Source organism: Sceloporus undulatus, chromosome 1 (genome assembly GCF_019175285.1).
Source record: "Sceloporus undulatus isolate JIND9_A2432 ecotype Alabama chromosome 1, SceUnd_v1.1, whole genome shotgun sequence".
Lineage (NCBI taxonomy): Eukaryota > Metazoa > Chordata > Lepidosauria > Squamata > Phrynosomatidae > Sceloporus > Sceloporus undulatus.
The window spans coordinates 101,053,436-101,069,560 of record NC_056522.1 but is presented as its reverse complement, the minus strand read 5'-3'; the positions used below and the strand labels follow the sequence as shown (position 1 = coordinate 101,069,560).

At 38.1% G+C, this 16,125-nt stretch overlaps 1 protein-coding gene across 2 annotated transcripts in view; it reads left to right on the top strand.

Annotated features, from left to right (window-relative positions):
• The window catches only part of NKAIN2 (sodium/potassium transporting ATPase interacting 2), a 718,671-nt gene that overhangs the window by 658,856 nt on the left and 43,690 nt on the right, over window positions 1-16,125 (top strand). The window lies entirely within an intron of this gene.

Sequence of the window (16,125 nt, the reverse complement as noted above, 5' to 3'; positions counted from 1 at the left end):
AAAATAAACCTCTAGATTTGGAAACGAATTTAGGGATAGGTATGAATCAACCTAAGATATGCAGGCAACACCATACTACCAGCAGAAAACTTAGAATAATTACTAAAGAAAATCAAAGAAGGAAGTGTTAAGGCAGGCTTAATGTTGAACATTAAGAAAACAAAAATAACGTCCAGGAAGGATTTACATAAATTCATCCTAGATGATGGGGAAATCAAAATAGTTAAAGAGTTTCCATAACTTGGATCAATTATTCAGAACTGAGATTGCAGTTCAGAAATCAGAAGATCATGATGGACAGCTTTGAAAGAACTAGACAAGCTCCCAAAATGCAAAGATATAAAACAGAATACTAAAGTTAGGATAATCTAAGCCATAGTATTTCCCATCACAGATGTGAGAGCCAGACTGTGAAGGTGGATAGTGGAGAAAAAAATCAACTCATTGGCGATGTGGTGCTGGAGAATTGCTGAGGATACCATAGATAGTTAAAAAGACAAACAAATGGGTCTTCAAACAGACCAAGGCCGAAATCTCCCTGGAAGGCAAGATGACTAAATTGAGGTTGTCATACTATGGCTCAGTGACATTGCTGTGGTTGGTGTCATCAAGTGTGAAGGGGGGAGGGGGAGACCACCTGCCCTCCCTTCAGTTCCTGCCCCCCATCTGGCCAGCCATCACCCAAACAGACTGGTGCTGGGAGGGGGTGTTGCGGTCTCTGGATGGCTCATTTTTTGTTTGCGTGGCTGCTCAAGCAAACAGCCATGGAAGGCACTGCTGGGAGTCGTGCCGAGGCCTCTGGACAGCCTGATCAAGATGCAGCTACTGGGCAAGTGAGAAAGGTATGTGACACTGACACCCTTTCTCACTTGCCCAGCAGCTGCACTAGTCTACCAGGTGTACCACCCCACCCAATGTACATCCCTTCTGTGGTACAACCTGGTGCGGTCTGCATCCCCACCCCACCACTCTGATGCCCCTGCTTTAGCCACATCATGAGAAGTCATGACTCATTTGAAAAGGCAATAATGATAAGAAAAGCAGTAGAAAGAGAAGAAGATGGCAAGGCTCAGGGAGACCACAGATCTGAATCTGCAGGACCTGAGCGCAGCGGTTGAGGACAGAGGGATTTGGAGATGTCTCATTCACCAAGGTTACCATGAGTTGGAATTTACTCAAAGGCAGTTAACAAATGAATTTACAAGTTGCTCCTAAAAGCGATTTGGCAGTTGTTCCATGAAACCCATTAGGTGACCCTAAGTAAATCACATTCTCTCAGCCTCAGAGCAAGAGAATGGCAAACCCCCTCTGAAGAAACTGCCAAGAAAACTTCACCTTAGGGTTGCCATAAGTCAGAAATGACTTGATGGCACACAACAACAATGAAGAGGAAGTTGAAGGGCAGCACAACAGATTGTCTACAGTCATTCTAGAAGAGATTTGTTAAATGTACTTTTATTACAGCTCATTTGTATTTCATATTTACTGGGACTTCTACCACAACCATTGTAACAAACCAGTATTACTTTGCTTTTGTTAGACTACATGGTGAGAGGAAATAGAAAATGGATTCCCACCATGCTTTGTACATTTCAGTATATAGCTACAGAATAATGGTGTGCAGTTGTGGTTTACTGGTTTGGTGTTTTATTTTGTATTTAGTTTTTGGTTGGGCCCTTTTTTACTTTTACTTCTCTTTTCTTTTTTGAAGTGACATCAAAGAGCTGTTATTAAAGGAGATAAACATTATTCATCTTCACAGCAAGTAAGGCCTGCTTCTGTTTCCAGATTCTTGAAGTCATTCATCTTCATTTTCACAGCTTCCTCTTCCTTGCCTCCTTCATCTAACTTCCCCAGTCTTTTCAGCTTCTCTTTTCTTTGCCTTAATACTTTGGTTTCACTGTCTCACTTAATGAAGTTACTTCCTTTTGATGATCAATCTAGTGTTGGAGTATTAAAAGGAAATAAAAGCATATTTAAGAATTATGTGCTTTCATATTGCTCCTCTCCCTAAATCTGATGGTGTTTTCAGTGTATGAAAACAATTTGTCTCCATAAAGAGGGTCAAGGGAAGTAGTGAGACACTATTTTGATAAATATTGATTTTGCTTTAGTGTGATCACAGCACTTGATGACCTTGGTAGCTCCAGAAGTATACTCAAGACAAGATATGAGAAAGCTTTAAGTTTGCAAACACTGTTAAAATTATAAATCTACACAGATTTTCTGCAGTTCAGGTACACCAAAGCTGAGGAGACAATGTGAGTATTCAGATAAGCCCTGCCGTCTCTATGTCCCTGCTTGCTCTATAGATCTGAAAGGGTATTATGAACAACTTCAGTGATATTTCAGATTTCAGTGTGTTCTTTTTATGCTGAGACAGGGGATGTGAAAACGTCATTGCATTTCTCCAAATCCCACTTGCATCCTTTGTCTCATCCTTTGGTTGTATTGGGTTTTTAAGCTGGGGGGGTGGTATTATTATTTATTTCCAACACAAATATTAATACTCATTTCCTACACACATTTTCTGATACAGTATACATTTTTGTACACATTTTCTTGCTTGACTAAAGCCATGTGTGTGTTTCAGTCATACTTAGTTTTTAACCATTTGCACTTTTTAAATATGTCCTTGGCTGTGTGCATATTTTATTGCTCTAACATGCACCACAATTCTTGCAACTGTGTGAATTTCCAAGGTAAGATGTATATTGGCGGGATACAAACCGCCACTTTGCGGCGCTCCCCCGCCGGCGCCATTTGCTCCGCGCGGGAGCCGCAGCAACCAAACCGCGCGACTCCCGCACGGAGCAAAAAAGAAGCTCCATTTTGGAGCTTCTTTCTGCGGTGCCTCTATGACGTCGCGAGGCGCCGCAGGCGCATTTGCGACATCATAGGCGCCGTGACACGTCTGGACGCTATGCATCCAGTACGTAAAGATGGCGGCGCCCATGTGGAAGAGGCGCCGCCATCTTGTACGTACTGTATACGTACTAGGGTTAGGGGTGTGTGGAAGCACCGCCCCTTCCTAACCCTAGTACGTATACAATATGTACTATATGGCGGTGTGTATCCCGCCATTGTTTCACAACAGGTCTCAAGAGATGTGAGATTGATGCTTTAAGTGAGAATCTTAGTTCCACCGAAATATTTTCCTGTCATTTTGCAAGAACCAGCAAGAGCAGATTTCTAGTAGTTGTTTTTGCTCTTTTTTCATGTTCTGTTCAGCATTCCATCCATATTACCATAACCATGTGGAGACAGAGTGGGAAGTTGTGTCCTGGTGCTGTTTTCTCCCCACCCCTCCCCTTTGTCCATTCACTGGCAAAAAAATTGCAAAGGAAAGCCTAATATACAAATATATAGGTTCCTTTCAGGTCTGGGATCCCATGTCTGAGACAATATCTGGGTCTTTACAAATTAAACAGAAAGAAGAATATCACTTGGTGCAAGTTTTCTACTAACAGAGTATTTGTAGTAGGATAAGCTACACCTCCTAGCTTCTGAGACTTAAAAGTGTAACGGTTCTAGAAAAGGGATGGGCCCAATAACTGTTTCCATTTGGTTTTATTTATTTGTTGATGTGTGCCTTCAAGTTATTTCTGGCTTATGGTGACCATAAGGTAAATCTATGAGGGTATTTTCTTGGCAAGAAAGGCTAAGAGGCTAAGAGAGTGTAACTTGTCCAAGGTCACTTAGCTGGTTTCCATGGCTGAGTGGGGATTCAAACTCTAGTCTACAAAGTCCTAGGAGATTATCATATTGACCGTTACGTGTTAATGTGATAATTTCCACAGTCCAATACTCAAATGACTATACAATGCTGACTATCTGTTTATTTGCCTGGTGTTTATCTGACTTTATTTTTCTGCCATAGTTTTTGTACCTTAAAGAGCTCCAAGGTAAATAGAAATATAAAAGATGACAATGTAATTCTTGAAAGATTACACCTATTAGTTTTCTATTTCCATCTACTTCTTAGGAAATTATGCTAGGAAAACTGTTATACAGAAACAATTCAATTACATAGACAACTCATTAACACTGAGTACTCTTTAAGTGGTTCTGAGACCAATCTGTAAAAATGCAGAGACTCTGATGTACAGAAGAACAGAGAAGGCCTTAGGCACCATACTTCTATATGTGGTGTGGAGCTGGAATTGGCAATAGCGGCCTATTGCCTGTGATGTACTCTTTTGCAGTGGTGTCACTAGAGTTAGCGTCACACAATGAGGTAACTCATAGGAGTTTATCACACCGGGGGGGGGGAGGGATTGGGACTTTAAACAGTGATTAACCTGAGAAAATCTCGCAATTGACATTAAAACATGATTAAAATGAGATTAACAGAAGAGCCATTATCCTGTGAATAACCAGGGAATAACCAGGCAATAAACAACAAAAGGGAAAATCCTGTGAATGATTTGCTGCTCTTTCTTGTCTGGATATTCATGGGTTAATGGCACTTTAATCATGTTTCACCTCAACATCAAGTGAAAAACATTAGCACAATAGTGTCACCTTCCACACATACACACACATTGACCTCCTCCCAATACCACACCATACAGAATCCTTAGTATCACTTCCTGTACTAAAGTTACTCCTAAATTGTAAATCCTATACACCACTGGGTGTAATGCCATAGCTGTGAAACAAACAACTAACAAAATTAAAACTATACCTTTAAGTTACAATATCATACACACAGCCTAAATGTATTTACATGTACACAGTTTCATGTGGTTGAAGTGAAAATTGGGTAAGATGTGATGTTTTTAAAGTAAATTTTAAAAGTGTAAAAAAAATTAAACATTATTTTTTTAAAAAAAAAATTAAATTAAAAAAAAAAACCTGGGACTTCTCCTTTCTCCTGCCACTGAGACTCACCTCACTCACACCATCTCTTCAGCATTTTAAAGGGATGCAGATGAACACCATAGCCCATTTTTTTCAAAAGACAGATGTTTGAGAATTGCAGTAGTGTCACCTCCCCTTAGGGTATTACCTGTGTGGCTCTCACACACCCCACACTCCCTAGTGATGGCCCTGCATGTTTGTCACTTCTGAGAAGCAGCACCTGGCTGCACCCAATTTATCCTACAGGGAGCAGTTTGTAACACCAGCTGCATTTCTATTTTCTGCATTTATAGTTGGGAGTTTGGAAGTTAAAGGAAGTTGACAGGGATGCGAATAAAAATGGCAGGCCTATATCTTTGACATCGGAATATTATCCAGTAAGACTGTTATCATCAGTGGCAATGATGGAAGAGGCACAGAGAATCATACTGAAATGGTGCTGATCCATGAATTGAGTACAAAATGGATTGTAGTCCGTGCAAACTGGTGCCATTCTAAGCCTTTCAGGAGACACAAATCTCCATTGTTTTTGTTACCTAAAACTAAATCCTCAGTACTTTTAGAAGTTGCAGTCACGATGGAGTAATTCTCACTGGGTAGGCATTGCCAAGGGCATTCCTATGGCATATTTACCACCTCTTTGCCTCAGTTATTGAAGGACATATATGCCTTGAGACATTTCCCATGCTTCCAGACTGAAATTTTAGATGGATGTCTGAGCATTTTTTAAAGTATGAACATTAAAATACATTACATATATGTAATGTATACTTGTAGCATCATGTGTTTGCAAAGATAGAGCACACATATAATATCATCAGATTAATTGCAATTTAATGTCAAATGTGCAAGCAGTGTGAACTGCTTGTGTCTGTGTAAGAGAAAAAGACATATTGGTTGGTACATCTGCATAGAATTACAAGTTCCCTCTTTTGTGGACTAGATATAACTAACCAAGCTTTTTGTTTATCTCACTAAAATCTAGATGCCCTCAAAGCTGTAGAGATATGGATTGAATGTAGGCAGTCGGCTTTAGTCTGTTTCTTCTAATTCTCTATGAGAGGATCAGAGGTTTCAGGAAAGCTCTCCAAGTAAGAAGTGTTTCCATGGCAGCATTTCTACCTTTAGGGTAATTCTCTGAGGCAGAAAAAGGGTCCTTCTCTCCATCATCCCCTGAAGACTCATTATCTGCTTTCTGATGGTGCCAGTTTTTTCATCAGACACCAAATGTGAAAGGTAACTTGAGGTTTCTGACACACATAGGCACACAAATATGGAGGTCCAGTTTATTGAGTTGTGTTTTCTCAGTGAGAACATGTTAGTAGTAAATATTTCAAACATACACTTTGTGCTGACTACTAACTGTCACTGCTGTCTTGGGAAATTATTAGAAAAAGGAAAATCATGAAGATAACCATAAGGGAAAGGTAGATAATAGCATCAAATGAAATAAATCGTATAGATGGGAAGGTTTGTTTTAAACAGGAAGTTTTTTCTCTGGAAACCCCAGACTATCAGATTCAGACCTTTAATAAATTTGACTTTCATTTGCCCATGTCACCACATCAGTGGATCATATCACAATGAGGACAGAGACCATTGCTTTCAGTTGTGGAATCATAATGCTCAGCTACACAATCCATTATGGTAGTGCAAACGTTTTCACTCTATTGGGGAGGGAGGAGGAAAAGGTATATTTTTGAGGGAGTAACATTTTAGTGTGAAAAGCCCATTTTATCTTTGAATTAATTTATTTTTATTTAAACTTTGCTTTTAATTTCTTCATTACTTTAATTATATTTTAACTTTCGTGTGACATGAACAACTGTCTTTATTTTAACTTTCATAAACTACCTTGAGTCCTAGTGCTGGGGAAAATGTAGGAAATAAATAAATAAATAAAATGGTAATAATACTAATAAAATAATTATTATTTACTTATTATTGTCTAGAGAATACTAATGCCTAGTTTATATGGCCTCCCTTAAAATCAACAAGAACCCACAATAGATAAGAGGATGTAACTAAACACAATTAAAATATGCACAATATGTATGATTTATGCTAGAGGGTTTTGTGTGTGCGTGTGCGTGTGCGTGTGTGTGTGTTGTGTGTGAAACAATTAACTTCTCACATTTTAGTGAGAAGCAGGGATAAAACTAACTGTGAATAAGAAGATCCTCAACAGTGTAATTCTAGACATCTTTTGAAACTGTAAGTATATTTCCAATGATTTGCCAGAAAAGAGGAGCCAATACTTGCAGATATGTAGGTCAAATAGTCAACCATCCATCTTTTAGTTATATAAGTAAAGGAAATAATTGTTCAATAAGGCGGAGGTGGCCTGCTGACGATAACACAAGATATAACTGTTCTTCACTATAATGTTTGTAAGCTCCTGCAGAGAATTCTCATCCCTGCTAAGTGTGAAAACCTCCCAACAAAGCTGCATAGCAGATCTGAAATAAGTCTGCGATTTAGCTCTGATGTAACACAGATGCTTTTATATTCCTGACCCAGATTTAGCCAAGAATATGTTACTTTCTATAACAACGTCCCACACCACAGCAAATCTTATGTTTCTGTCCCCCTTGTCTTCCTCAACAAGTCTACTTCTGCATGGGTAGCATCTGAAAGCTGTAGGGAAGAAAAGTTTGTACTTGGGTAACCTGTAGCTTCTCAACTGGGAGCAAATTTCCACATATTCATTTCTTCATGAAAAGTAGTCCTATTTCCTTACTTAAAAGATTAAAAGGTATTAGTAACAAAAGCAATCATTAAATCAATCTTTACTCACATCTCAGACCTACTTAGATTCTTGCCTAGCAACTAAAATGCCTAAGGACCAAGTGGGAGTTCATTCGGAGTTCCATGGTTGAAACTCCTTTTTGTTTTCTCTTTTGAATTAGTAGCTGATGGGGTGAGATATTTGGACCAGGTTGAGTTCAAAACTATGCCCATATAATATCATCTCCAGAGCTTCTTCACTGGAAATACAGTGGACCCTTGTTATACGCTGGGGTTTGGTTCCAAGATCCCCGATGTATAACAAAATCCATATAATGACATAGCAAAATGGTGTCCCTTATTTTAAAAAATGGAAAATCAAGGTTTGATATTTGAAATTTATACTTTTTTTGAACATTTTCAAGCCATGTATGCTTGAATCCATGTATAAAAAATCCGTGTATAAGAAGGGCCGACTGTATTGCATAAAGGAAAAGGGGTCTTTAATAATACTGAGTTATAATCCTGATTTGAATTATCATAGTTATCATCTCCCAAGCTTCTTCACTGAAGAAACTCCTCATCCATCCAGGCTTTCGTGTGAGCACAGTTATGCCTGCTGAAATTTTCTAAGTTCTTTGGCCTCATTTTCCTTTGCATCGTCCTTTGCATCCTTTGTTAAATGCCTCTGAGTTTTACCCTCAACTAGGTTGTACTGCTTTTGTTTGCAAGTGAGGTATGTCATTTCAAAATGCCATTTTTGGAACATTCCACGTTTTTACTAACAGAAAAACAAACTTATTAAGAAGAAAAATGCTTACTCTCTCTAAGCTGTATTAGTTTGGGGTTAGCTTTTATATTACAAAAGGACCTTCAGTCTGACGTTGTACAGCCTGTTCCATCAGCTCCAAACATTACCTTTTTACTCCGATCTTTTTCTGCTAATGTGTAAAACAGGTCTGAGTGACAACCTAGGACACTGTGGATTAGAAACACGTTTTCCAGACCTCTGGGGAAGCAATGAGCAGTGTGGCAGCATAGTCACAGAGGTAGACTGCAATTGAATAAAGGGAATTGTGCCAGAATGGTCAGCATGATGTGTTGAGGAACCAATTGCAGACAGTGACCACAGTGCTATCACATTTAATTTCCATGTTACCACAGTGCCTTCACATTTAATTTATATAGGAGTGGAATATTAAAAGTAGAAGTCCAACACAGTTACATTTTACTTCAAGGCAGAAACTTCTCAAAAATGAGGAGACTGGTAAAAATGAAGTTGAAAGTGAAAGTCAATAGAGTCAGATGTCTTTAGAATACCCAGGAGTTAGTCAACACTACAATAACAGAAGCTCAGACAGTATGTATACCAGAAGACAGGAAAGGTATTACAGGCTGAGTACCCTTATCTGAAATGACTGGGCCCAGAAGTGCCATATATTTTTGAGAGTTTGGGGGGTGATTTTTTAAAAATTATTATCATTATTATTATTTTGTTTTATTATTTTGGAATACCTGTCTTTGCATATACCACTGACATTATGAGGCTAGAGAGAGACTGAAGATCTGTGAAATGGTAGTAGCCATGGATTCCTGCCACATCTCTCTCCAGCCTTGCAAATACTGTACAGGTCCATACTATGTTACTTGTGTTGTAGCTCTAAAAGTTTTGACTTTTAGAGTACTTTGGATTTTGGAATTCTGGATAAGGGATATTCAACCTGTACCAAGTCCAAAAAGCCATCAATAGCCAAAAAGCATGGTTCACAAACAGTGTCAAACAAGAGAAAATGTGTCTTCTTTCAGAAAATAAATGTGTTTCTCAAGTGAAAACAAGATCCTTGTTCTTTCATGATCTTGTGATACCATTGCCCATGACATCTTTTGGGAGTGACTCTGGGGCTGCATATACTCTGCAGAAATAATGAGGTTTAGCACCACTTTAATTGCCATACCTCAATGGTTTGGGATTCTCGAATTTGTAGGTTTTCCGAAATATTTGTCAGAGAGCTCTGCTCCTGAAACAAACAAAATTTCCCAGAATGTCATAGCATTGAGCCACAGCAGTTAAAGTGTGTCAAGCTGCATTATTTCTGGAGTGCAGATGCAGCCAAAGTTGAGTTGGACTTTCAACTTTGGCAAAGACCATCACTCTCCAGTTTTGATAAAAAAAAATTAACAGTTTAGACATCTGGATAAGCTTTGTTGCCATGAGAGAAAATGAGAACTCCTATTATGTATCGATAAGAATAAATGAATAGTTCTTACAATGGGATGGTGATAAACAGCAGAATTACTGTCACAAGAATCTTTCTTCTGGTGCATTTTAATTTGTTCATGAATGAACTGCAGTTAGGGGTGAGCAGTGGTTGGCCAGGTTTTCTAAATTAGTTAAATGAAACCATTGATGGAATAGTCTATTCTGCAAGCAGTTTGTCACAGCAGGATCCCACCCAATGTAAAAATATGTAAAATGATGTACACAGGGCCAACAACTCCTTCAGTTCACATATATACTCATGTGGTTTCATCTGGCAGTGACTATTTAGGAGGAGGACCTTGATCTTGTGGTCAGCAGCCTGACGACAATATCAATGCAGCAGATACTAAGGAGAAGGCAAAGTCCTTGTTGGGGAGGGCTAGAAGAGGAAATCAAAAATAAAACTTCAAATATTATAATATTTTTATTGAGATTTATGCATGACTACACTGGATATACAATACATAGTTAAAAACTATGGAATTTGCTACTATGAATTTTCTACCTAAACTTTAAGATGGGTATCCTTAAAGTGGGATTGAAAAAAATTGTATAGATTAAGAAGATCCAGCATCAAAGGAAGTAGGGGAGCACAGGCTGGAGAATATCATTGCTCCATGTTCTTCTTATTCTGTTCCCAAAATGATGAAAGAGATATCTATGGGAAGCCCATATATATATATATATATATATATATATATATATATATATATATATCTTTCGTCATTTTGGGATCAGAATGCTAGATAATATACCCAGCCATATCAAGGGAATGAAAGAGAATGCAAGAAGAAAAGAGATGATGAGTGAGATCTTGCATGGAGTGAGATGATGAGAGGATCCTGCATGGCATAAAATCTTTATATATTGATTGTGCTACACAACTCTTGTGATGAATGACAATATTGCACAATTGAATGTACAACTGAATGCACAATAGAATGCTCAACTGAAGGAATACTACATCACAAGTTTCAGCATGGGCGGCCAGATGTACATTAGCTGAAAATGCGCATCCAGATATGCCAAGGCACTGCATGTACAACTCCACTTCTGTGACCTTGAACTGAATGCATGTGTTGCCAGTCAGAAGAAAATGTCCAATCATTTCCACAGTGAAATGTAGCACATGCAAAAGACACCAACATAATTTCAGCAAAGGCCAGTTGGGAAAGGAAGTTGTGGCTGCTGGTACTGAAACATTTTTGTAGGACCAGAGCAGACATAACAGTAGCACAACTGCTTGTTTTAACTGAGGTCTGCCTGAATTACATAGAAAACAGTGAGGAGGTATGTCTAATTTTTAGCACAAAATGGAAAAGTTGGGTATGAGAAGCAGAAGGTAGAGAAAGCAAAAAATAAAAAAAATAAGAAGGAAGTAATAAGCACAATGTACTGTAATAGGTTAAGGTATAAGAAAGAAGAAAACATATAAAGGCAGAATAATGGAGAAAGAAGGAAAATGAAACATGGAAAATGAAATAAGAGACATTGGAATAATTGTGGATAAGAATATGTATTTGACTATGTAATCGTGCAATGTAAATATGGATTTCTACCTAATTAAATTAAAGTTTTAAAACATAGAAAACTGCATAATTCCAACTTCTGACCTAAAGAATAGAACATGTTAATCTGGACATGGTTTTTAAGCAATAAATAATGTAAAAAGGTAAAAAAAAATAGCACAAAGGAGACACGTGTGGATGTAGAACAGAGGTCCTCTCTCACACACATTTATACCTATCACTTCATATAGGTCCTTCCTAAAACTTTTTTCTGCCAGATGCTCAAATGCGGGAGGGGAAGGGTTGAATGGATAGACTGCAAGAAGTTAAGCCAGGGAGACTGCCACACATACCACCTTTACTTTTAAAATGAGAGCCCACATTCCCTGGCTTGTAGATGTTCAGGCTAACCTGAGCTTAAACAAAGGTACCTGGTGCTGTCATATCTAATTTGTCCCTTAGTTTTAGCCCATCTTTAAAACCACAGTTCCATTCTTACTGCCACCACTTGTTAAGCATCTCAATAGGGAACAATAATTACTTAATGGCAATGCAGTGTCCATAATCAGATTGACATGAAAGGCTCTCTGAGGGGAGGTTTTATCTTAGCAAAAGGGCCTACAGAGCAACAAATGTGCCATTGCATTTCATGCCTGAAAAGTGATTGAATCAACAATTACATCATCCAAGAGCTGGAATAAATTATTCATGGCAGCAATTTTGATGATTAACATAGAAAAGGGTGGATACCTCCTGGATTTGCTCTCCATACGGATTTGCACATTATATTAAAGTTGCACACTTCTTTGGATATGTATAACATAAGTTATAGCAATTTCGTGAAAACACATTTTCATAAAAAATATTATTCAGTAAATCACATCTGTTTCACTTGGATATGGTAATATTTTAGTATAGTCATCCCAATCTTTTTTTTTTAAAACACAACGGCTTGATTTCTTCAGCTCCATAACATCAACCTACACTTTTAGTATATGCTTACAGTGTTTAAGATGGGAAATGTGGTGACTTTTAAGTCTATGAGGGAGGAAACGTGTGGCTTCCACTTCATTTTAGTTCAAAGTGATATCAGAATAAGTTGTCCCTAAATGAATACAAGATAATTTCTCAAATATTTCAGTTTACCATGCCTTACTGCTTTTCACTGCACTTATGTACTAATTTAACCACTCTTGACTACACTTGAGCAGAAAGATGTGAACATTTTCTTCACCATAACCCCCCCCCCCCAAAAAAAAAAAAGATCAGGGAGTATCATTGCTCTGCAGACCAGGCTCCATGTGCCCATCACCACTTGAGAAATAGCAATGCAAGGGATGCTTCAGTGAACAATTATAATTGGGTCTGTTTTGAAGCATGGTTGACAAGCTGTACTAAGGCACAGCAGTGAGCCTCCATATGCTGGTTAGGAACAACTGTTGTATGGAACGCAGCTGGCACCCTATAAAGAAAATAACAGCTTTCTCTATCATACACCATTAACATGATCAGTCTGATCCTGTAGTTCTGAACCACATGCAGAGCTCCAAAAGAGAAAGGTTGCCCTATTCTGGTCTGAAGTAAAACTCAAAACACTAAAAGAACAGAACTCCTGCTTGTTTGGTGCGTTAGAATTCTGAAAATTGAACACCTATGGAACTCTGAAGTACTGTCAGTGTGCTTACATTGTAAAGTGCTGATAGAAACATAACTAATGCCACTCTTTTTAGTTATACAGAAATGTAGGTGCTAGAATCAACATCCAACCATATGTGTTCTGATCTCAGTAAATATCAAAGGAGGGATCAATATGACCTTTTATCCACAAAGAACAACATTTTCCCATGTAATATGTGAAGCAAAATCTTATAATCCATGTAATGTTCTGCCAAGTTTTTCTGACTTGTTTCTTTTCAGATTTACTTATCTTAATGACTGCAAATAAAATCTGGGAAATTTTCCAATTTCTAATTTGTTTTAGCAAGTGATAACCTTTGTTTTTGTTTTCAATGGATGCCAAGGACCACTTTTCCCCATTGTGGATTAAAGTCTGGTGACCTTCTAGCACAAGTACAGGACTGCTTCAAATAATGTTTCCATTTGGGATGATGTTGTGCATGTAATTTAGTGGAAAGGTGCTGAAAAACCAATCTACACAGTGTACTGTGAAAAACACTGATTGATTGATTGATTGATTGATTGCCTTTCTGCATGCCAAGACTCCACGGCAATTCACCACAAATAAAAACATTTAAAGTATCAAATATAAACATTTCAAAACAGACTAATACAATTCCTTTTTAAAACAGTTTAAAAAACACACAATTAAGACAGCCAGAACAGCCACTCTTACTTTTAAGTTCCAAAGGTATTGCAAAAATAATACAATCTTAGCTGCCACCAGAAGCTCAAAAGGGGATAAATTATCTCCCTGCTTCAGAACAACATATCAGCAATGGCATAATACCATGAGTATCGTTATAGGGGGATTTAAAATGAGAGCATAACCCCCAAAATTAGCATTCTTCCCTCTAAAATAAAATTTTCCTTTTCTCCCCAAATTTCTAGCATTGCAGAAAGTGAGACACTGCAAGTTGTTTGTACCTAGAGCACTGATATTTGCTTCACTCACATTCCCTTGGTAACTTTGCCTCTCCTTTTTTCTTTAAATGCCTAAACTGTATTTTAAATGTTCAACTTAAGTTTATGTTATATTGTGTTGTAGAGATTAAATTTTGCAAGCACTTGAGGCTAGTTCACATACATACTGGGCATGTTTCTGTTGTTGTTGTTGTTGTATGCCTTCAAGTTGTTTATGACTTATGGCGACCCTAAGACAAAGCTGTTATGGGGTTTTCTTGGCAAAATTTTTTCAGAGGGAGTTTGCCTTTGCCTCTGAGAAAGTGTGACTTGCCCAAGGTCTCCCAGTGGGTTTCCATGCCCCAGTCAGTATTCGAATCCTAGTCTTTTAGTGTCCTAGTCAAACACCCAACCATGTTGGCCCAGGCATGTTGCTTACCCAGTCACATGAGACACAAGAATCTGCCTCAGGATACTGTTTTCTTCCCCACTTTATGTATAACCTGTCATAAAAATTAAGAGTGGGGGTTCATGTAGCAAGGTAAATAGAAGCCTCTATTACATAGGCCAATATTGTATTACATGTTATTAACAGTGGCGTCGCAAGCCTGAAAGTGGCTTGTGTGTTGTTGCATGCCTTCAAGTCATTTCCGACTTATGGCAACCCTATCAGGAGGTTTTCATGGAGCAAGATTTGTTCAAAAGTGGTTTGCCTTTGCCTTCCTCTGATGCAGAGAGAGTGTGATTTGCCCAAGGTCACCTAGGAACTTATCACACTAGCGAAAAATGGGATTTAAAGTAGAGTTAAATTAGAAAAAAATGCAAATGCAGGAAGTTTATCACTAGGCGTTCCTGCCAAAGTGAAATAACGCAAAGTTAAAGCGAAGGCAAAAGGGACAAAAATGGCAGCTTTTTACTGTCTGAACTTCCTGAAAGTAAAAAGCTGTCGTTTTTGTCCCTTTTGCCCTCGCTTTATCTTCACGTTATTTCACTTTGATAATAACGTAGTGTAATAAACTTTCCGCATTTGAGGGCTTTTCCTAATTTAATTCTAATTTAAATCCCATTTCTGTTCAGGATTCCACAAGTGTAATAAGGTCCCTAGTGGGATTTAAACCCTGGTCTCCAGATTCATTGTCCAGTGCTGAAACCACTACACCATGCTGACTGTACACCATGCTGACTGTACATATGTTTGTGTATCACTGCAAATGCAATTGTCACAAGTTATAGGCTGGCATAGATACCAGAGAGTCCACTTGGACGTTTGCTTTGGGCAACAATGCAATCCTCTACCTTTACCATAAGAATTATTTCCTTAAGATTTTAGATTCTTGTTTTTCAATTGGTTATGTGATCTTCAGCTGTAGAATCAGTGTTCTTACCAATTCATTTGCATTATCAATAATCAAGGGAATCATACTGTACTCCAAATGTTTGATGACAGCTCCCAGCATCCTCCACTGCTAGGTCTTCTGGGAGTCACAGTCCAAAACCATCTGGAAAAATACAGAATTCCTACCACTTTGGCAATCTCAACAATGAGGGATGTTATTGTTATTTTCCATAACAGAGTTGTTGGTTTGTCTACATTTAATATTACTCATCCAGCAATATATTTTTTAAAAAAACAACAGGTTCAAAGGCTCACCTCTTTGTCATTTAGGGCTGCACCTACCTGCAGAATTAATGCAGTTTCACACCATTTTAACTGCTATGGCTCAATGGTATGGAAGTCTGTGATTTGCAATTTTGTGAGATATTTAACTTTTGCCATCAGAGAGCTTTGGTGCCACAACAAACTGCAAATCCCCAAATTCTATACAATGGAGCCATGACTGTTAAAGCAGTATCAAACTGCATTAATTCTTCAGTATGGTAGAAGCCTAGTTATTTAAGATTCTCACAAAATTGGTGCCTCCTCCCACTATATGTCCTTTCTCTCTTTCTGTCTCTCTCTTTCTGACTCTCTCTTCCATTCATTTTCTAGACTATACAACCAAATAGATTTTTTATAAAGAGGTAGAAAATTCTCCTTGCAGAAAGATTCTTCATATGATGATTATATCCTGCTTTTGTCTCTGGGCTAGGGCTTACGGGAGCATTATGGAAAGAATAACATCCAGCTGGGGGAAAATGCTTGCTGGGAATCATATTCAGTCTTGAAAAAACCCTCACAAAAACTGT